We start from the raw sequence: 23,200 nt of genomic DNA, 5'->3' as shown, positions 1-23,200 counted from the left end.
CCTCTGTCCATTTGAATCTTCCCTCCTCTACTCCAGTAAGTTATACAGAATATGGCTTTGTAAATGTACCTTGAAATGGAAAACTGGACTGTACTGCTTACTATATAGAGGCTATCAGAAACAAGAAGGTTCCTCTCAAAACTATGCGTTGTCAGTGACCTATGGAGCCCAAGCAGCCAAATATCATTCTTGTGGAAGTCAGTACAACTCCTTTTTAGGCAAAGGTTGGACCCACTGATATCTAGACCTAACATATTGCCAAATGTTTACTTTCTTAGTGACATATTAAGAATTTTGGGTTAAGCTGGCCGTGATGGCTCTCATGTTTGTCTTCAGAATTTGAGAAAAGGCAGAGAGAGGCAGATCTCTGTGAGTTTTAAAGCTGGCCTACCTAGTGAATCCTAAACCAGCAAATCACTTTTGTCTAATTAACTGGTCAGTGATTATCATACTTGACTAAGAGCAATCCTAAAGGTTTAGCCATGGAAGTCTAAAAGACATTAGGTTCTGGATGGAAGAAGAGAAAATTATCTTTTACTGTTAGAAAAGGGATGATAAAACAAGTCTTAAATCTTCTCAATCTTGCCATAATTCATTTGAATTAATATTGGTAAATGCTTTGTGTGGTCCCATAAAGTTTAATGTGTTATATTACTAAGTAGTTATTTGTAAAATTGTAAATAGCCTCTATGAATAATGTGTTAGTGCTTGGAGTAATGTTTCAAAGCATCTTATCTAGCAGGTATGATGGTTTATGTGTAGAATTCCAGGAACTTGAGTCAAGAATATCAGCAGTTTAAAGATAGAGTGGGCTACATGAGATCCTGTCTCATCAACAAGCACCAAACAGTCAAAGACCACTTAATAGAAATATTGCCAAATACTAAATTTGTCCTGGCATATAAGAGTGTTTTTAAAGAACTGTTAGGTCAAATTGAATTATTTATCAAGCTATTTTTTATTATTTTGAAACAGGATCTTCCTTCCTTTGCCTCTTTAGTACTGGGGTTACAGGTGTTCATCACCACAGCTGTCTCAGAAAGTTCACTTTTCAGAACAAAGTTCTCTATAATCATATTGCTTTTTAGTTTTGCATTAAATTATATTACATATAATAAGTTAATGATCATAAAATAGCAAGAACTAAGTATTCATTATGATAGTCTTCTAAACCTCTGTGTGTATTGACTCATCTAATCTTCATAATAAGTCAGTGGAATATATATCATCTTGTCCAGAGTTAACAGGTGACACATAATGGCAGCATTAGATGGTGGGGTAATTTTTTTCTTCTTTTGTTTTTTTTGGTCTCTGTCTCTTTCTCGTGTGTGTGTGTGTGTGTGTGTGTGTGTGTGTGTGTGTGTGTGTGCGTTGTATGATTGTGTATAGAGACTAGAGGACAACCTCAGCTATTGTTCCTCTGTTGTCATTCATCTTGTTTTGTGAAACAGGTTTTCTCACTGGCTTGGAACTCACTAAGTAGGCCAGACTGGCTGGCCAGTAAGCCCCAGGATCTTCCTCCAGTTTTCTTTTCTTTCTCCAGTATTCAGGCTACCATACCAAGCTTTGTTTTGTTCCCCCAGACACACACAGACTCTAGGAACCTGATAGAAGTTTTCATACTTGCATGGCAAGGATTTCCCCAACTGAGCTATACCCTCTTTTAAACATATCTTTATTGGTAAGAAAGAAATTAGGCAAGCATAAATTTGAAATTTGCCTTTTTATTAGATCTGACAAGCATAGAGAAAGAACAAATCAATTTTATTAAAATATTGAAGGTACTGAAACTTTTAGTAAGAGAAAGGAATTTTCTAGACCTCAACTTTAATCTTTTACCTATACTAATCATTTCCTTAATACCTTAAACTGACAGGCAAGTTAACGTTACAGTTTTGTTCATAAGTACATTTAAACTGTCATTTGGATTTCCCTACCATATTACTTTACAGTGCTTGTTCTTGTCTCTTAAAAAAATATTAATTTTAATTCATACCCTCACACAAAATGGCAGAATGGAACCCCTTAGGCTCTGATTTCAAGGGTGGATCACACATCTCTCATTCTTAGGACCTCTTTTTATACACACAACTACTTGATAGGCATTTCTATCCATGTTGTCACCCAAAATGTATACCTGCCACTCAGGTCCTGAGGATGTTCTGCTCTGCCTTAAGCCCAAATGCATTTGCCTTTGGAACTCTCTACTCCAGAAAGGATTCTGCTTGGGGCACTGACCTTCAGATGACTGTGTAAGATATATATTTTTAATTCAGCTCCTGCCTGAGTCTCTTACATTGGGAGAATTAGTTGAGAGGAGTCCATTGTCAGCTTTCTCTCTACCTACATATTTCCCTTTATGTATTTCTCATAGAGGGGAAAGTCAAGACAACCTTGTCATCTGCTTGATTTTTAATACACACATGACCCCACCTGCTTCCTAAAAAATGCTTGTCTGTGTAATATTTATTTCCTTCAGCTTAGAATTAAAGATAATTTCCTTTTGGAAAATGTCATGCTGTCCCTGGAGATAATTTGCTTCCCCGGGGCTGAGAAGCCCAACTCTGTGACTTTGAACCTATTATAGAAACAGTAAAAGGAAAGGAAAAACATATTGACTATGATGATGTTTAATTTGTTTGAAGTGGCTTCCAATTTTTGATTTGCCATCTCAGAAGCTGTTTTGTAGCCAAGATATGAAACAGAAAATCCTATTCTTCCAATAGCATCTAAATTATGAAGATGCTCTCTGCCTCAGAATGGCTAGAAATGTCTACAATGCAGCTATATAAGCTAAAGATTAAAAGTCATATACCTTGTGGTTGTTCTCATTATATAATTCTCAGATGGTGTCCATCCATAAAGAGAGTTAATTAGCAGCATCCAAAGTGGTGTGGGTTTGAGCAGGATAGATAATGAATGTTATATTGGAGGCAATTTTAGCCGTCCTAGGGGAAGTAACAAGAGGGGTAGGTGGATGGAGAAGATGGGTTATTCAAGAAAAAGTTCAATTAGTAACTGTTCATCTTCTCAGTGAACCCATATTAGAAACCTAATTTGTTTGTACTCTGTATTATTAACTCATGTAGGTTATTTCCATGGAGTATACAATAAATACACTTTGCTATCACAGCACCATCCACACAGCTCTCTACTGCTCTGGGACATCTTTACACATAGGGTAAGATAGGTAGCCAGGATATGTTTTAATCTGTGATGTGAAACTCTATGAAAAGTGTCTTAAAATGTCATGGCATATGCCTATAATCTAACACTTGGAAGGTAGAAGCTGTAGGATCAGGGGTTCAATGTCAACCTTAGCTAAGATGAGCTTGAGACCAGGCTGAAGTACATAAGAAACTGTCTACTTTTTTTTTCTTAAGTATCTTGACTGAGTATGGTGGAACACACCTGTAATTCCAGAAGTTAAGAGGCAGAAGGATTGCCAGTTCAAGGCTAGTCTTGGGTATACAGTGAGACATTGTTTCAAGAGAACCACTACTCAAAATGTGGTATTTTATTCCGCTCTTCTGGAGCCCTCAACTCCTTCGCTAAAGGATCACTGGGTCTTATTAAAATATGGATACTTCTGTGATGGAGAATGTAGTATCTAATTGACAGTCTCAAACATTTAAGTAAGTTCTTTGTATAATGTCCTGGCAAAATATGACAGTAGTCATACACATTTGATGGGGGGGAGGGGAAGAAATAGCAAACAGTACTAAATAGGCAAAGAAAAAATGAAGACAGGCAGGTCACTCTTCAGATCTTCTGTTCAATGAGGATGAACTGGCCTGTAGGACATAGGAATCTGAAAGGCAACAGACAATATGATCTTGATTAATTCGATAGATAGGAGTGTCTCAGACTAAAAGTCAGGACCTTCACATATTCTAAGTTGTGATCCTGATCATAAGAGCAGCTGCTTCTAAACCGAAGAGTGAGAGAACTAGCTGCTTTCTTCCTCCTTTAATTACTCATTAACAAACGAAACGTCAGGGTTACTTTTGCTGAACTGGCCACAGTGTCTTGCTTCTGTCCATATCATCTCCTAGTGCTTTGTGCTTTTCTCATTGTTATTCAAGGCCAGCTTGGATGCTTGGGTTCAAATTTAAATGGGTTTAACTTTGTCTCTCAAAACAACAGGCATGATTTCTCCAGCAATCTGAACCTCAAGATTTACTGGCAAACTGCTTAGAATTCCAGAAGAATCTCTAGGTGTCTCTTTGACCTGGCAGGCCTAGTGAGCATCGAGGTGAGAAGATCTCTAAATCCCTACTCCCTCTCCCCAGCAATTTTCTATGCCAGGCACATAAGTCTGACCTACATGCACGTAGATGAGAGTGATGAATTGAGGGATGGTAGGGTTGCTTTTACAGCAAGGAGCAAATTGTTAGAGATAAGCCTTCAGTGAGCACACAGATGGTTGCTTGGGTAAGGAGAACAAATTATTCATTTCCAGCCTCTGACCTAACTTTCTCCCTCATGTCCTGAACTATCTTCATGACTTCTGAAAACATTAGTATTTCAGCAAGTGCGTTTTTAGAATTTGTAAGTCATCCTTTCCAAAAGGAAAGTAACCACATGATTTGGAGGGAGGGGTGTGTAGGTTGCCTAATAAGACTTCACCTGAAAAGATGCAAATGACAGGATAATTTGACTTTTCTGTTGATTGTTTTGTTTTAGACTAAAAATTGATTCATAAGCCAATTACAACCAGAAGAAGTGAAGATATGAGTGGGCTTACCTGAGACTAGAAGTTAAAGTTAGCTAAAATCTGGCTATTTGGTGGCTGTCACAGAGTACCTTGAAACTGTTCCTTTATGCCTATATTCACTGTGAAACTTTATCACAAAGATAGGAGAGGCTCAAAGAAAGGGAGCCAGATGCAGGATGACCTAATCCTGGGATGATAAGAACCTGGAGAATCCAGCATGAGGATCAATGCATCCCAGTGATCTCAAAGTTTAAAGAAAGTTTCACAACGTCAGAGGAGATGGAGTGATAAACCTGGAGACAGGCCTGGAGTCCTAGACTTTCTGTTGCCACTCCTTTTGTAAGATCTTAGATGAGCCCCCACAGTTAGCTCAGCAGAAAGGTGAAGTCATTAGATAGATTTCTAAGATATCTCCCAAACTGTTTATATGTGAGCCTAAAATTTCATCGGTACCCAAAAAGCATAATAATCAAATTATAGCAGTTTGTATGTTAGAACAAAAAGTACAAATATGTTATGCTGAGCCACTGAGGGAGGGTGGTCTTTAAACTTCTTTTCTTTCTGAGGGTTCTTATTGCCATTATCTTAGCCCTGTATATCCTTTACTACCATTACTCCCAAACTATACCCATCAGTATCCTGCTAGCTCTCAAATCTTAACCCAAAGTTTAATCTGTCAGTGGCCTTTTTTTTCTGATACACTCAAGCTGGAAATCAACTCTTTCGGAGTGTTTATAACACTCAGAATATATATATATATATATATATATATATATATATATATATATATATTACAGCAGTAATTACAGGTCTTTTCTTAGTTGAGTATGTCTTTATTCTTAATTATAGTGATATCTGAGAAAAAATTTCATTTGGAGGTCTTCTGTGCCTTGGTATATCTAGCAGATGAGCTTTGTTCAACATAACACACATTGAATTTTTCAAAGCCAATATTACCAAGCAATATCCCATCTGAAATGTTGGAGCAAGTTAGTAAGGAAACAAAGACAAGTGTTGCATTCATTAGCAATTCAACTTTTAAATGTTTTTGGTCTTGATTTTGCCTTTTATAATTTCAGACAGAAAAAATCATAAAAAGTATATGACATAATTTTAAAAAGAAAGAGTCTAATGGTGATCAGGATAGTTGCAGAGTCCTTTTATATCAAAGGGTCACCTTGAATCAATAATGATCCCTCCTACAAATGCTGAGATGATATACTCAGCTTAGGTTTTTGTTTTATTTTGGACCCAGGATCATTGTTCCACTAAGCTATACCCTGTATACAGCTTCGTAGAACAGATACTTAAATACTTTTCATCAACTTCCCCAATCATTGTCATCTTTCAATTTTTAAAAATCATGAAACTAACTACAGCATGGTAGTATCTGATCTAAACGATTTATTCCAAGCCCATTGGAGACATTTGTAAAAATCTACCAATGGCTATCCCTATTTTTTGGGGACAGAATCTCACTATGTAGCCCTGGCTGCCCTCAAACTTGCAGGGATCTGCCTGCCTCTTTTTCTAAAGTGCAAGGATTAAAGGTTGGTGCCACCAAGCCTGGCAATGAACTTTTTCTTATCTAATATGTAAATTTAAGGAAACTGCCTTGGTTTCCTTTAAAGTGAAGTGGCGTTGCGTTAAGATGTTAAGATATTCCTTTTACTTTCAGGACCTTGACACCTTTAAAGAGTTTTGATATTTATTTTGTAGAACTTTCTTCATTTTAGGTTTATTATATCATGAAACAAATGATCTCTATATGTCCTATTACAATTGATGTTAATTTTGATCCTTTGGTTTATCTGTTCTAAAGTCATTATTTTTTCTCTTGATGACGATTTTATAGTCATATGCTTTAACCTATACATTCTATTTTCATAATGGTTTAGTCCACTAGTTTCTTCATATGTGGATGAAATAGTTATTATTGTGATAGTTTCAAAATAATAATTTTATTTATACTCTTTTTATGCCTACTAGCTGAACTTCTGCTAATACATGCTTTAATTTACTTACTTATTCATTGATTTATTTATATAAAATGTGGTTTGATTTTTTTTACAAATTAGTAATATATTTATTTTCAGTATAGTTTTATAAAACTATTGGCTACACTTTAAACGAAAATGATTCTTTTTTTACTTTTTTAAATTATTTTTGAGTTGATGTACACAATTTTCAAATTTTAAACAATGAAAATTACTTATGTTACAGATGATAATGTTAAATAGAGAAGCTGTGGTGCATGGAGTTTTATTTTATATACACAGTGAGTTATAATTCAGCACTGTGGTTCTTTATTTTGTTTGAACCAAGTTATAAAGAGACATTTTTCTCTTGTGATTTTATTCAGTTCTGTTTACTGACCTAGGGACAGCCTTGTGAAGCTTTTACTCCTAATTGGAGTTTCTCTACTCAAAAAGCAGGAGGCCAATTTTCCCTAAACAACATCAAATCATGAGCACATCTAGCATAATGCCATGTGCCCAGTAGTATACAAAAAAATGTTTTTTGTTACTGAAGCAGGTAGCTCTGAATCCTTGACAGAATAAAAGACCAAACTTTGGTTTATTACAAGTAATTTTCCTCTGGGACATATGTGCAGGCATTATTTCCTTTGCCATTGCACATATTGAGTACTGAATCAAGTTCTTTGCATTTAAAACTTGTCTAGAGGCACTGCTTTCAGAACAAGGAAGTAAAAAATGCTGGCGTTGCTTCTAGATGAGATTGGATCACTGGTGTTTTTTACTGTGCATTTCTGCCTTGCATGGAAGATACCAAACCCGTTCATCTCAACCCAGGTCCTGATTGAGAACTGATAAGTAGGACCTAAGAGAAAACAGAGCTTGGGACTAGGTCATGACCCCTCCTGTTTGTTGGGAGTGAGCATATAAATTGGGAGACCGGTGAACAGACGTTCTCTGCTTGAGCCACTTCTCTCTGGGACTCCAAAGGGCAGAAAACGCTCAGTAGCCTCCAGAGCGAGAGTCCGGCCTGAGGGTGCTTCTTTCCTGCACATTCTGATCTGACCTCACAGCTGCAGTTTGAAGTCTCACTTCAGGTAAGTAAGGTCGTTCAGTCTTAGCGGGAAATGTTTTTACTTTAGTTTAAAAGTGTGTCTATTTGGAATGCATTTTACAGGTTCCGGATTACTTAGAAAATAGGAAATTTTGCAATGTGGTAGACCAAGATTTTAGGGGCTTGAAACTTAAAATATAGTCTTTATAAGCAGTAGTAATAAATTATTTGGTTTAGCAAGTATAATAAAAATAGCCACATATGCAACTTGCCTGGGTGCCTCTCAGAGGCTTGGAAAGTCACCTGTGCGAGTCTGGACCCCTGAAGTTTCACGTGGCTCCTCCGGGTGGATCAAACACGTGGACTCTAAGAGCAGTCTGTACTAGGGATCCTATAGTTTCTCTCCTATCCTGTACGTCTATACAGCCTTCATTGCTCTAGTTAGAACCAGACCTGGGGATACAGAATATATAGATGAAGCTGTGTGTTTAATTGGAATAGTAAAGAACCCGGATGACTTTTCTAACGCTGATTCTCCCATAGAAGCCACAAAGCAAAAGCCACCGAACAAAGAGAAGTAGAAGGAAAGAGAGGTAGATAAGGCAGTGTCGTAGATGTATTCTATTTGAGAGTGAACTATTACCAATGTGACAATTTAACAAAACTGTACCATCAACATTTGTAAACTTTAGCTCTGCCTAAATCATATTTTTCTGCCTTTATAAAATTGAAATTTTGTGTTCTTCTGAAACAGCTGCTGTTACAAATCTGTTATGGTTTTCAGGAATAATTCTAAACGCTAGGGTACAAACTCGATTCTTTTTTAACAGATTGTTAGTATTTAGAAGTTACTCACAGGAAATACAAAATAACAGGGAACAACATCATTTCACTTGATCTGAAAGCCACAAAGAGCTCAAGGGGGAAAGAAATGATGAGAATTTCAGTAGCTTGGTAAAAACATAATGGGACTTTTCGTATAGAATAAGATTCGATCTGCTTGGAGGATACAGGCTGACAGACCTGAGACGCCAGTAATTTAAAGGAACAGTGTTTCTCACCGGGAAGTCTGGCAGGAGATAGGTAGCTGGACTTGCTGACGTACCCTCAAGGCACACCGGAGCACATAGTTTGTACCAAAGATTCTCAAACGGAGAAGTCACTTAGAACAGTTGTATTAAAAAACCCAACTAACAAGGCTCACTAGTGGGATTTGAATGTATACTGGTGGGATGCCCTCACTTGTGGCATACATTTTAAACAAATGTCTTGGGTGATTTTCCTGTGAGTGAGTTTTAGACAATGGTTTGAAAGCTCCTAATTTAGGCTATTCACTACTCTAGGATGGGCCTGGGGACCAAAGAGCTACATGGTGTTAAGGCAGTTTAACCAGCTGATTAGGTGTTAACCCTGGAGCTACACTGGCCTGCGTTCCAGGCCTGTATCACTTCCTGCATCACTACCTCTCTGCTCCACTTTCCTTATCTTCTTAATGGGAAGAAAGGTTTGGGAGTTTTCCTTACTCAGAAGTCGCTGTGGTCTCAGTAGCCGCAGAGGTCTCCGTGAAGCTCGGGAGAGAGCAGGCAGAGCATTTATCTTAGAGCCTCACAAAGGTAATATTTTTCTTGTTATTTCTTGTTGTTGTTGTTATAATTATTTACACTTTACTTTGCTGGTAGGTTGATTATAATACAGGTAAAATGAGAGCGCAAAGAGCACCCCCTATACAGTCTTCTTGTGATCTCAGAAAGCTGGTGTAATTGGAATAAAATGCCAAATTTGTTTTATTACTGATTTTGATGTAGGGTATCATGTAGCAGAGGCTACACCAGCCACTGTACACTAGTACAGATGCTGGACTAGAATTGATCCTTCCGCCTCTACGGAGCACGTGTTGGAATTACAGGCATTTATTCACATTCCTGACTCCGTGTGAATTTCTTGGTTTCGAATCCCGGGACTTGGAATCCCAGGAGGAGGAGAAAAGATTAACAAGTGTTTAGATCCAGCCTGGGCTACAGATTGAAAACTGTCTCAACAACAAACAAAACAAAGAAAACAAAACCCCGCGGAAACAACAATGCAATCTTATGGCAGGGTAGAAGTACACGCCTGTAATTCTGGAACTTGTTTCAAAGCCAGAATTGACTACACAGTTTCGGACCATCCAGGACTACGTCCCTCTTTCTTTTGGTACAGTTCTGAAAAGCAAAAGATTTTTAAGTAGATTTTTAAGTTGTTTAATTTTATTTTGAAGTTACAGTTGTTGGCTTCCTTTCAGATCACTGACAAGATCAGAGATGAATTTGGAGAAGGAAAAGGTTTATTGCTTTGCTCAGTTCTTTTTTTTTTTTAAACTGGATATTTTATGTATTTACATTTCAAATGTTCAAACCAGGGGTTTCCTGGTTTCCCGCTGTCCCCCCTCCCGAAACCCCCTATCCCATCCCCCCTCCCCCTGCTTCCATGAGGGTGCTCCCCCACCCACCCACCTATTCCCGCCTCACCGCCCGCGAATTCCCCTACACTAGGGAATTGGGTTCAGTTCTTGGTTCAGGTACAAAATCTAACCTCATTTTGAGAAAGCAGTGACATGTTAGCAGATATTGATACTCTTTTATAGCCTCAAAGCTTATTTGTTGACATATACATTCCGCCGGCCTGGTTTATTGTCACTATGGCCTGAATCAGGACAGTGAAAAGCTTGTGCTGTACAAATCCATCTGACAACTATGTCAGTTATAACAGGAACTGCAATTCCCAAATCTCAGGGGAAGTCACGCCTTGGTGGAATGACTGAAGCAAAGAGAAAGACACAGACAGGCTTGGGTTGCCTAGCAAAATAGCAATTTAAACAGTGACTCACACATGATAGCAAGGGATGGGGAAAATGAAAATCACTGGTGTGTTTTCTTATGTTTAGAGTTCCATTTAAATGGAAGCAATTTGAAAACAAATGAAATGGCTGAGTGTAAGCCCCCTTGACTTTCTTTTTTTTTAAGAATTGTTTTTTTTTTTTTTTTTTACGTATATGGATGGTCTTTGTACGTGTACACTTGCACGCCAGAAGAGGACATCAGATCCCATTATAGAGAGTTGTGAGCCACCATGTGGTTGCTGGAAATTGAACATAAGACATCTGGAAGAGCAGCCTGTGCTCTTAACTGCAGAGCCATCTCACCAGCTCCCCCTCTTGACTCTTCTCTCTCTCTCTCTCTCTCTCTCTCTCTCTCTCTCTCACACACACACACACACACATTTTAAATGTTATCTCCTTTCTGGGTTTCCCCTCTGGAACCCCCCTATCCCATCTCCCCTCCCCCTGCTTCTATGAGGGTGCTCTGCCACCCACCCACCCACCCACTCCTGACTCACCGCCCTGGCATTTCCCTACACTGAGGCATTGAGCCTTCACAGGATCAAGGGCCTCTCCTTCCATTGATGTTTGACAAGGCCATCCTCTGCTACATATGCAGCTGGAGCCATGGGTCCCTCCATTGCTTTCCTTAGAGGAATTAGAAACAAGATTCATCAGTTTTTGATGTCTCAGATGTAAATATGCTAGCAAACCTTTGGGAAAATATTAGATGAGAAAATGTTATACTTACGGGCTGGAGAGATGGCTCAGCCGGTAAGAGCACTGACTGCTCTTCCGAAGATCCTGAGTTCAATTCCCAGCAATCACATGGTGGCTCACCACCACCCGTGATGAGATCTGACGCCCTCTTCTGGTGCATCTGGAGACAGCTACAGTGTACTTACATATAATAAATAAATAAATAAATCTTTAAAAAATTGAATAATTTATGTATAAGAATAGATAAAGTATATATAAATATTTATATATAATATATAAATATGTATAATATATATATAATATATAAAATGTAAATATATGTGAATTATATATAAATTATACATAAAACATATTTATAATTCCTTTCTATCTATCTATCTATCTATCTATCTATCTAAGAACAATTAATTTTAAAGACCTATCTAGGAGTTGGATATTTAATGTAAAGAAAAGCAAAACTGTCTTATGGAGTACAAGAATGCCAGAGGGAATTGCACCCTGGTAAGACCCCCTGCCCAAGTAGTGGCTTATGTAGTTGAGGTGCACAGAGAGTTTTTCCTCTTTTTCTTACTTACAGCTTTCATTTCACTCTATGCTTTACTAAATGTTCAGAAGAGAGGTAGAAATGCCACCACTAAGGGCTGGGGACATAGCCTAGAACTTATAGTGCTTGCCTAACATGTACAAGGCCCCCAAGTTTGATCTCTAGTATTGTGATTTAAAAAAAAAGGATGGAGGAGAGAATATTAGCAGCATTCAAGAAAAATGATAGTCATAATTTTGTTCAAAAGTAGATATGCTTTCTATATCTTTTCCATATAATTCCCTTGCTGTTTTGCTAACCCCATTGCTGCCAGTAGAGGTTTCTAGAATATCTACCTTAACTAGTTTGTTGTTACACTGTTTCTCATATATGAATTAGAGATTCTTTATTATCCTATGGGTATCAGAACTTTTATATAGATGAGGAAAAAAATCACAGTGCCTGTTAGTTGCCAATGTCCTAGGAATTCAACTCTCCTAGTTGCTAAAGGTATCTTGTTGGGGAGCAAAAAATTTGAAGCAAAAAAAAATCCTAGAATGTAAGCTCCTGAAAAAGCACACACACACACACACACACACACACACACACACACACACACACACACATGAACATGCACACACACACTTTATGACATTATTTCTTGTGAGATCACTGTTATATAAAGAAATTTCTTTCTGACTATAGTGGATTTTCGAAATATCAGGCTGAAGATTTGTGAGCTCTTCCTTTCTTTGCGGGTTCAGATAGAGCTATTGCTGCTCATTTGCCACAAAATAGTTGAGACTGAAAAACTTTACATGTTCTTTCTAGTTATTGGTCTCTATGTATAGGTATCTAGTCTCTGTGAGAGTACAGTTTCTTTACTAATTCCAACTCAATGGGTGATTTATTGGAATTTGATCAGCAGAGAGAACAGGCACCAAGTCGTTACCAAGTCCTTTCTCCCGTTTCTAATTGCAGTGCTTGGTACCTGCCAAGGTCCTAGGAATTCAACTTTTTTAGAAGTTAAATGTTCTTTGTTGGGGAGCAAAAAAAATTCTTCGACAAAAAAAACCCTCCTACTATGTAACCCTGCAAAGGAGTGCAGATATTATCTCATCAATCTCCCTTATTTTATCAACAAAGATACTGAACTCTAGAGAACTCATACCGAGTTATTAAAGAAATTGGTTTTCACAGACTTTTCTCCTTCCACCTCATCTTCCTGTCCCCAAACATCTTCCATTAATTGTTCCTTTTTCCGGAACACTCTCCAGAAACCCAAGTGGCTGGCTCAAGAGCTCAAGGCCTTCCTACGAAAAGGCTCCGTCCCTAGCATATTTCTCAATATCATCTTCCTCTCCTTGTTTTCTTCCTCCCAAATAAGAATCTAAAGTCCCTGGCATTTATTCTATGCTTTCAGAACTTTTCTTGCAAGAAAACCTGCTAAAACTCATCTGTGAAACTATTTAATGTTAATGGTGTGAACTGGTTAATGTGTTACTGCTTCCAGGAATGATATTTGCATTTTAACCGAGGCTGGGAATTTTAGATAGCCTAGTAAGGAGGATAATTCTGGGTGGGATGTCCCTTTGTCCTAAAGTCACAAGATAGAGCTCTTCATTGTACCTCAGGCTAGCACTGTCACCCAGAGGGATTTGTCTGTCTGGTAAATTAGTATATAGCTGTAAGCAAAAGGCTTTGGATGCCTTTTTTTTTTTTTTAAAGCACCACCTCCTTGAAAGCATTCTAAAGCGAAAGCCTTCCTGAAACGGGCTCAGCACTTCATGAAGAGAGTCACTTGGATGAGCACCAAGATCTCCAGTGGATCCTGTTGCAGGTTAGACACCAAGTCAAACTAATTTTTTTTCTTTGTATGACAAATGACATAAACTAAAAAGCTATTTGCCTATTGTTTGTCAACTCCTTCCAGTGTTATTTAATCACTCATAGCCGCTAATATTTTATTTTATACGACTTAGTTTTGCCTTTCTGCTTTCTCTCTCTCTGTCTCTCTGTCTGTCTCTGTCTGTCTCTGTCTCTGTCTCTGTCTCTCTGTCTCTGTCTCTCTCTCTCTCTCTCTCTCATTTACTCTTTTCTTTTCTTCTGCTTTTCCACTCTTTCTCCTACCAGGACCCTCAAGTGCAGAAAAGCACTGTCAAGTTGGCTTTGAAAAACTGTCAGGAAATCCTACTTTTCAAAGGGAAATTTTCAACACCTCAGTAAAGCAGTCACAATCCTGCCTTTTAGGAAAATGTAATGGATATGGTTAGACTCCCTCATCTATGGGATCTATATCACTGGATTAGACTGATTGATCACTGAAAAGTATTTTTAATTAGACCCGTGCTGATCATGTTTGAATTATTTTCTTGTTATTGTTTTCTGCACAGTACAATAACAATTTATAGACAATTTAGATTGTATTGGGTGCTATAAGTAATCTAGAGGTATTTTAAAATATATAGGATGATAAATATAGGCTATTTGCAAATATAATAATTTTATATAGGAGATTTCAGTATTCATAGAGTTTGGAATCTCAACAGATGGGGTGGGGAGAGTCTTGAAAATGTAGCTACAGAGTATTATTTTTCTATGTTTAAAATTTAAAATGTGACTCTCCTCTGTATTTCCTTCTCTCTCTCTCTCTTTTTACTCGTCAATGCTGGAGTCAGACAGAGGACCTTGTACATTCTGAGAAAGCACTCTAACACTGAGATACACTCAGACCATTTCTCAAGTGACCTTTTATCTTGTTTCAAGCTTACCATATTTGCTATCTTTTTTTTTTCATTTAAAAATGGAATCTCAATATGTCACAGTGTGATATGACTGCAGTGAACTGGTGTAAGTACTTCTGCCACTGCCTCAAAAGTATTAGGAGTATAGGTCTATACTACTACGTCCTGCTATTACTTACATATTCTTTTGCATATGGTGTCCTTCAAACAGGGCTTTTGTTTTCAACAAATAAGTGCTCTGAAAAATACCTCCTCACCCACACTCTTGCAGCAAGTACTGTGTTGTAATGTTAGAATTGAGCTAAGGAGCTAGTTAATTTACAAAACCAGTCACCACCTTCCAAACAGTTTCTTATTCAAGAGGTCTACAATGAAGTTCTGGAAAGGACATTATAGTAAAGCATCCATCGACTCCTATGTGTCTCATCATTTAACCACACTGACACAGATTTCAAAATCTTACAGCCCCAGCATCCTCAGTGTTTAGATTATAAGTGTGTGCCATCATGTGTGGCTTGCCTTGTGGGTTGTGATAAACTTAAATACCAAGTGTTTCAAAAGGTGTAGTGCACTATCAAAAAGTCTCAATCTTACAAACTGAACACTTAGTCAAGTGGCCTTACTTCCACATTATTTTGCCAAGAGTTCTGTATGAAGTAATGAAATTACGAGGACCAGCACCTACATATTTGCATGCCTTTTGATATCACTTACTATGGATAATGGACAAGATTTTATCAACAGTCTCACACATGGAAATTCAACTGATGGAGATAGATGCCTTCTATATAATCTACTAAAGTAATTTATTTTGCATATAAAGAAACTGTGGCTCTGAGACAGAAAGTGACTTTGTGAAAGCAGTAACTATCTAAGTAATCCTAGGACCGAGGTCTGTAACCTCACAATGCTTTTCTGAGAACTGAGTGTTCCGTAGGTTAGTCTCATTTCTTCCTTTACTTATTCTTCTTTTATTTCTTCCTTTATTTATTCCTATGTATTTCACTGATTTATATCAATTTGAGAGCATTTTGTGAAGTTAAGAGTGGCCAAATAGAATGAGCTATAGTTAAAGAAGCAGACAACCAGGAGGAAGACAAAACCAGAATCATTGCGAAGACCGCGCAGCACAAGTCACTGTCAAGGTACTTCACAATGTCCAACATGGGCCCTATTAGATTGCGGCCTGAAAATTAGACAATATTTTAAATTTTTACACCTTCTTTTATCCTTACTAAATTTAGATAAAATCATCAAATGATCACTTCGCTTCAGGAAAAATATAAGCAGGTGTAATGAAACTGATAACTACTGATATAAAATATTTTGAGCAAAATATTTACCACTTCTTATCTTAAAAACTAAAGACAATAAATTATTTTAATAATTTATCATACTTGATCACTTATTGAAAGTTAAATAGCACAGAGCAGTACTCAGAGCCTGGATTTAATTAGTCAGTAATGATAAGCTAAAGCAAAAGCTGGGTATTAGCAATGTACTCGTATATCTTTCAGCAGCTATTACAAAAGTAATGGTAAGTAATTGTTTTCTCTCTTAAGCATCCTTATATCTCCTGAAATCTAAGTTAGATTGACAATCACCATAGACTGTTTTTCTTATTTTGGTCTTTGCTGTTTATTAAATATTCAATTTGTATATAATCCTTGTAAAATATCCTAAATACAGTAAGTGTCCAACTCTCTATTAGGTACTGAGTTAGAAAAATAAGCTGTATCACATGCTATTCCAGTGTTTGTCACTTGCAAAATTCTATAAAACCTGCTGCCTCATTTGATTGTCCCAAATATATGTTAGGCAAGGCAGTCAATAGTCTCATCTTAGACTTTTCAAAGGCGGCTGTGAGAAAGATGAAGCTAAGGAACTATAATACATTATTTATTTTTTTCTCAAACATGAGTCTAACACCAAAGAAGAGGTTCTTGTCCCTCCACTCTAGGAGCAGAGTTTCTCCTTTTTCCTTCATAATCAATATTACCTTGCCCCATGCCTGTGATCCGGTACCTTAAGGCACCTTGCTCCTTGATAATACACTTTCTAAGGTGTTGAACTAAACATTGCCCTCTCCAGGAATACGATTTACATTTTAACCAGAGCTCCTAGAGTATAGCACTTCACTCTGTTTATATCACCCTCCTAGACAAACCTTTCTAAACCTCTTCATTGTCAAACAAGTTAATTTTAAAAGCATCAGCCCAGTGGAACAAAGTCTCCACATTTGCTCTTAATCTTTTCTCCCAGAAATCTACCCTGCATGTCCAGCAAACTGGACTATTCCCTTTGCCCACGTAATCCCACTAGGTTAAAACTTCTCCCTATAAATGCTTCCCTAATCTCTGCTCCACCTTCACTATTTGCTCTGTTATCAGCCAATCTTTGAAGGACTTTAGATTAGCTGGTGGAGGATTAGGGCAGGAATTGAAGCAAGCGGCAGGATGAGGAGTGTCCACCCAACTAAAAAAGTACAAGAGTTCCAACTGCAACAGGGTAAATGGAAGAATTTTAATCATAAGCCTTGCCAGTTTCAGAGCCTTGCTGAAGACCATGAATAAAAATTCTATGCATCATAATCCTGGTTAGGAAGCTTTGTTCTATATGCAGCCTGCCCTGGAAGAGAGGGATCCTGGGTATCAGAACCTTAGCGTTGTAAAAACTATTCAGTGTTCAGAAAGTAGCTGCCTCTAGAGTTTAGAAATTAAATGATGTGTCCACAGTCACGTAGCTAGAAAAGTTGCAGTAGAACCATGACTTATCTCATAGTTTACTGCTCTGGAAACTTCCAAAGAGAAGAACTTTGCCCGGTGAAGACATATCTTGTCTGTGTACCTTTGGTCAGTTCCCCTCATCCAAGTTTTACCCCTGCCCTAGAGTTTATCTATAACTACCCCTTAATCACTCTACTCTTAGCAATTTTCTTAAAATGACATTCTTTCCACACTTGGACACAGTAAAGAATCTTGAATTCACCTTAATGTACTTCAGTGCTACTTTAAAGTGATTTATTTATCTGGTTAATGCACCTAATCTCTGGGGAGTAAAATCTTTAATATCTACCTGTGCTTTATAAGTCCTGGTGAGGCTATGACATTTTAGGAACTACTGCATAGTAATAAGAGTTTGGCAATTCTGGCTGATCTTTTTTGTTTTGTTTGTTTGTTTGTTTGTTTGTTTTGAGACAGGGTTTCTCTGTATAGCCCTGGCTGTCCTGGAACTCACTTTGTAGCCCAGACTGGCCTCGAACTCAGAAATCTGCCTGCCTCTGCCTCCCGAGTGCTGGGATTAAAGGCGTGCACCACCACGCCCTGCTTTCTGGCTGATATTTAATTAGAACTCTGTAGCTCTCATTTCTAGTCTTCGAAATACACTTTCTTTCTTTTATAAATGGGGACTGGTAACCTTCATAATAATCATACATTAATTGGGAAGGTGGGAATGTTTTATGAATAACCAAAGTAAAAATGTAGAATTAAAAATAAATTTCATAATCATGAATTACTAAGTTTATGCTTCAGTTTCATGTAATATATCTTAATGCCCTGACATAAAAGATGAAAAAAATAACACTTGTATACTTCTTGTATTTTCATCAACCATTTTATGATTGTTTGATATTTTCCCACTTACACATGTTATATATAATATATGTATAAGTTATTACAATATATCATTTATAATTTTATCATTATGTTACATTTATAGCCTGTGTGTAGCCATAAACCCTACAGTTTATTCTTGAGGCTATGCTTAAGTAGAATATTCACTACCAATCTTTTCTCTATAGTTGACACATTCTTCTCTGTTGGTTAGTCATTCATCATTAACTATTTTAATGACATATAACATCATTCAGTAATTATTTTTCTCCCTCAAGGAGGGTTCATAGTTGCTATGCATTCTGAGCTATTTTAGACTTTAAAGTGCCTATTAAGTTAAGTCTTGGGACTTGGATTCATAAGCCCAATAGTTAGTATACTGAGAAAGATGATAACAATGTTGAGGCTAGCCTGGGTCACATAGCAAGACTGTTGCAAAAACAACAAACAAATAAACTAGAAAACAACAAAACAAGAAATGAAAGGAGGAAGAACAGAAGCGAGAAGAAAGGAAGAAAGAAATTGGTGGTGATGTGTCTTTGTGGGCACTTGCTGTACAAATCTGGTGCCCTGAGTGCCATACTTGAAGCCCAGATAAAAGTGGAAGGAAAAAAAGACTACCTTCATAAGTTGCCCTTTCACCTCCAACCATGCACATGGTTGCATACATTCCTATACACAGACATCACAGTCATGTACATACCACATGGTGACTACTACTAATACTGAAATTTATATCACCAAACAATATTCCTAATACTTTTGATGCATCTTGTGCTTTATAATGTTATAGATACTTTCCTCTTGCCTTCTGATATTAGCTATATCTGAAAGGGTGCAACATATCTGATATCAGGCAGTTTTTCTTTTGTGTACATGACCTATTTTCTGGTTTTCGCTGTCTTCTTTAAATGTAGTACTGTAATTAGGATCTGACCTTTTCAATTCATATACTACATTTACTTGAAGTACAGCCTTAGATTTGCAAATCAATTCCTTGCATTAGTTTAGGAATTTTGCTTGTTCATTTTCTAATGTTTAATTCCATTTGTAAATGTTATCCTCTTTTACAGTATAATTACTAGATCATTTTGGTTTTCCCCTATATCATTTTCTCTTTAATGACATTTCTTTGTCTTTGTTCTCTGCACTCACTGTGATTATCATATAATTTTCTTCTATTTAGTTAATTTAATTCTATGAATTTTATTGATATCCTTGTTGTTTCTAGCTTATTACCACTCAAATATTATTTTCCTAAATTTATTTCTCCAGCATTATGAAGATTTCTGTTGAGAACATTTATTTGCAACTCCTTCAGTTATATGCCTAGAAATGGTGTTGCTCACTCATACCTCAACGGAAAATAATACACTTGGAAAACCTGAAAACAATATGCTTGGAAATTGTTTTGTTCAAAAGTGAAACAGGTATTGAGGCATCCCAAGATAAGTAAAAGCTAAAGAACTATAGTGAATGCTTGCTACATACCTAGTCCTTACAGGAAGTGACAAAAGGAAGGCTTTAGATTGAAGTGAAAAGAAACAACATACAACTTAAAATTGTTCAAACAAAAAGAGATGTCTGATAAGTCTAACTGTACAGTTAGATTTATTATATTTATTTTTAGAATTCTTATATTTAATTTATAAGTCTTGTATTTGTTTCACATATGATTTGAAAGACAAATGCAAGTAGAAATCACAATCAATTTTAAAGAGTATCTATAAAAAGATTAAATACATATAAAAATTAAATTCACGAAAGGGAAAAGGATGGAGATAAAACTGGACAGGAGTTGGAGCTGGAGTAGAGCATGGCTAATGTTCAAAGTTAATTTGGTATCATTTCAAGCTAGTTTATTATAAATTTAGTATGTTAACTATAATCCCCATGGTAACTACTAAAATAACTATAACATATACAGAAAAGAAAATGAAGAAGAAATCAAAATTATGTACTAGAAAATATTAATCAAAGGCAAAATTGTAATAGTGAAGGAACACACATACACACATACACACACACACACACAGCTGGTATAAATAAAGGGGAAGGGAGAATTAGTTTTCTTCAGGAATGTGCTCCACCATAGTTTGTCCATGTTCTAGAATTGCCCTAAACCTGTACACATATAGGAAGCACTAATTGGACTTAGGTGATTATAAAAAAAAAAGAGGGTATGAAGTTGGGAGAGAATTATGACTGGAGGTGTTTAAGAATTGGAAGGGAGAGGCTGGAGAGATGGCTCAGCGATTAAGAGCACTGACTGCTCTTTCAGAGGTCCTGAGTTCAATTCCCAGCAGCCTCATGATGGCTTACAACCACAGCAATGGGATCTGATGCCCTCTTCTGGTGTGTGTGAAGATAGTGATGGTGTACTCACATACATAAAATAAATATAAAATCTTTTTAAAAAAGAGTTGGAAGGGAGACTGTGGAGTAAATACAATAAAAATACTTTGTATACATGTGTGAAATTCTTAAAGAATATATAAGAATATTTTTTGAAGTAGCAAAACAGCAGAAGTCCCTAAATATTTGTAAACATTTACCTGCAAATGGATTAAGCAACTGAAAAATAGATATTGGCATAAAGACAAAAATGTGTGCTCCATCTATATGCTGCCTACAAGTTACATTTTTTAAAAGATGTATTTATTTATTTATTTATTTATTTATTTATTTATTTATTTATTATAAGTACACTGTAGCTGTCTTCAGACACTCCAGAAGAGGGAGTCAGATCTCATTATGAATGGTTGCTCTCTCTGGCCTCACTTGCTCCGGCCCAAAGATTCATTTATTTATTATATGTAAGAAAATTGTAGCTGTCTTCAGACACTCCAGAAGCGGGCATCAGATCCCATTATGGATAGTTGTGAGCCACCATGTGGTTGCTGGGATTTGAACTCAGGACCTTCAGAAGAATAGTCAGTGCTCTTAACCGCTGAGCCATCTCTCCAGCCTGAGATACTTTTTTTTTTTTTTGAGCCAAGACTTTATAGCCCAGGCTCGTCTGAAATTCACTATGAATAACAGGGTAGTCTAAAATTTATGGCAATTGTCCTGCTTCTTTTTTCTGAGTACCAGGATTACATGTGTGCCCTCTTTAACACAGTTAAAATACATATTTTAGACACAAAGACACAAGATGATTGAAAGTGAAATATATATATATATATATATATATATATATATATATATATATATATGCGTGCGTGTGTTTGTGTGTGTGTGTGTGTGTGTATTCCTGCAAATAACAATAAAAACAGCAGGTTATACTAATACTAGTCAAAACAGACTTAAAACTAAAGAGAAAAAGTCAATTTTAAAAAATAACAAATTTAGGGCTAAAGGATTACTCGGCAGTTAAGAGAACTAAATGCCCTTCCGAAGGACCTGGGTTCAATTCCCAGCACTCACATGGCAGCTCACAGGTGTCTGTAAGTCCAAGATCTGACACCCTCACACAGATATACATGCAGGCAAAATGCCAATGCACATAAAAATACTTTTTAAGGTAATTAAGAAATTTAAATTTTCACAAATATATAGACATGAAATAATTCGCTATTACAAAGCAAACATTTTAAAATCAACTCATGGGTCAAAGAATAAACCACTAGAGAAATTCAGAAATACTTTGAGAATAAAAAAATGCAAAACACCATTTTAAATGTGTAAAATGTAGTGACAACAGTACCCAGAGGGAAAATTTATATTTGTAAATTACTATATTACAAAAGGGAGAAAGAGAGCCAGTGGAGTGTGAGACACTGGGGAGGGTCACGAACTACAGAGTTGCATACCAGCTTGGGTAGCAGAATGAGGCTCTGTCAAAAAAAAAAAAAAAAGAAGAAGAAGAAGAAATATCTCAAATCAACAGCCTAGATTTACATGTTAAGGAACTTAAAAGAGTCCACACCAAACATAAAACCAATAGAGGAAAGGAAATACAGACCATGGCAGAGATAAATGAAATAGAGAAAAGAAGCTATTTGTAATCGAATTGTGAGTTGAACAGAGGGAATACGTTTTTGAGACTTACTTTGTTACCAGAACTGTATACACAATAATTCCATTTATTGCAGAAAGCAACCTCATGAAATAAGTATGTCATCACTGTTTTACAAAGGAAGAAATCATGGCTCAAAAAGGTTTTAAAAATTGTCCAACATCAGACAGTAAGTTGTCAAACCAAATTTAGGTCTAGCTATATCGGAGTCAAAAGCTGTTTTGTTTTAAGGTTGGTGGCTCAGAGGATAGTAGATGTAAGTACCAAGAAAGAGAAGAAATTCAGAGACAATTTGCCTCTGGAATTAATGATGAAGGTCATTATTATTATCACCATTATTGTCATTACTATTTTTTTATTGCTAAAATAATCCCTAGGGTATTATACATGTGCCTATTGTCGCTGGGCTCCATTTCTACACTTATCCTTAGATTTTTTTAAGTGACTGAATAGACTGTAGTGTTTAATAATTAATACTGTGAAGTCATAAACAACTGATTTAGGGAAGGAAAATCATTTAATTGAGGATATTTGGAGATAGATGTGCCAGAAAAACATCCAAGGAGAGATAGCTGGTACTTGAAAGTACATCTAATATTTTTGAGACAGGGTCTCATGGTCTTGACTTTCTGATCCCACTACCTTTACATCCCAAGTACTGGGATCATAGATATATCCCATCATGCCTGGCTTCACCTAAAAGTTTTTGGTCAAAATGTGCCAAATGATTTACAAATGTACATTCTTTGAAGTAAGGTGAGAAATAAAGATTGAAGATTTATCAGTTTGGCAGTGATTGATGATATTGAGAATGTAAAGGAAGACTATTAGATTTAGCTAAGGGCCTACCTTTGGACAAATACTCTGGAGTCTCATGTTTAAATTCCTAGAACAACAGTGTTGTCATTGACAGCACAGTACACACTCCATCATTCAGGAAATTGTCACAGGAGAGTGAAAGTTGCAAGCCAGCCTAG

The 23,200-nt window shown here is 36.7% G+C and overlaps 1 protein-coding gene across 1 annotated transcript in view; it reads left to right on the top strand.

Moving 5' to 3' along the window:
• Window positions 1-13,603: 13,603 nt before the first annotated feature.
• Window positions 13,604-23,200, top strand: part of Rps6ka6 (ribosomal protein S6 kinase A6) — a 141,400-nt gene continuing 131,803 nt past the window's right edge. The window contains exon 1 of the mRNA XM_029534362.1: window positions 13,604-13,687. The gene's annotated coding sequence lies outside the window, so the exon portion shown is untranslated. The remainder of the gene's footprint in view (window positions 13,688-23,200) is intronic.

Source organism: Mus pahari, chromosome X (genome assembly GCF_900095145.1).
Source record: "Mus pahari chromosome X, PAHARI_EIJ_v1.1, whole genome shotgun sequence".
Lineage (NCBI taxonomy): Eukaryota > Metazoa > Chordata > Mammalia > Rodentia > Muridae > Mus > Mus pahari.
The sequence above is the reverse complement of the archived record's forward strand: the minus strand, read 5'-3'. Positions and strand labels throughout refer to the sequence as shown.